The sequence below is a fragment of the Octopus bimaculoides genome, chromosome 18, assembly GCF_001194135.2.
Source record: "Octopus bimaculoides isolate UCB-OBI-ISO-001 chromosome 18, ASM119413v2, whole genome shotgun sequence".
In the NCBI taxonomy this organism is placed as follows: Eukaryota; Metazoa; Mollusca; class Cephalopoda; order Octopoda; family Octopodidae; genus Octopus; species Octopus bimaculoides.
The window spans coordinates 40,298,440-40,298,845 of record NC_068998.1 but is presented as its reverse complement, the minus strand read 5'-3'; the positions used below and the strand labels follow the sequence as shown (position 1 = coordinate 40,298,845).

The window sequence follows — 406 nt, the reverse complement described above, 5'->3', positions numbered from 1 at the left end:
TTTTCCAAGTGGCAACCCCCTTTTCACTTGTTTCCCATCAACTTCTCAAGTTCTTCTGTTGGAGTGACAAGAGAGAGAGAGACACAGGGATAGAGAAAGTGCACAATCTTCAGCCACATTGGTAAGCAGTAAAAAGACAGACATGACACATAGAGAGAGAGACAAACGGGCGGACGGACGGACAGACACATAAAGACCAAGAGACAAGAAAATGTATCGGAATGCTATTCTGGAAAAGTATACTATCCAAAACAACAATCTATCTATCTCTCTATGTTTCTAACCATCACAGACTTTTTAAAATTTTATATATGTTTGTATATGTGGGTGCATGAGTGTGTGTAAAAAATGTCATATGTGAAAATACATACATACATATACATATACATATATATATATATATATA

General features: G+C 35.7%; 1 long non-coding RNA gene across 1 annotated transcript in view; it reads right to left on the bottom strand.

Annotated features, from left to right (window-relative positions):
- Positions 1-406, bottom strand: part of LOC128249796 (uncharacterized) — a 308,813-nt gene continuing 308,407 nt past the window's right edge. Inside the window, exon 5 of the long non-coding RNA XR_008265899.1 lies at positions 1-55. This is a non-coding gene — a long non-coding RNA (uncharacterized LOC128249796). The remainder of the gene's footprint in view (positions 56-406) is intronic.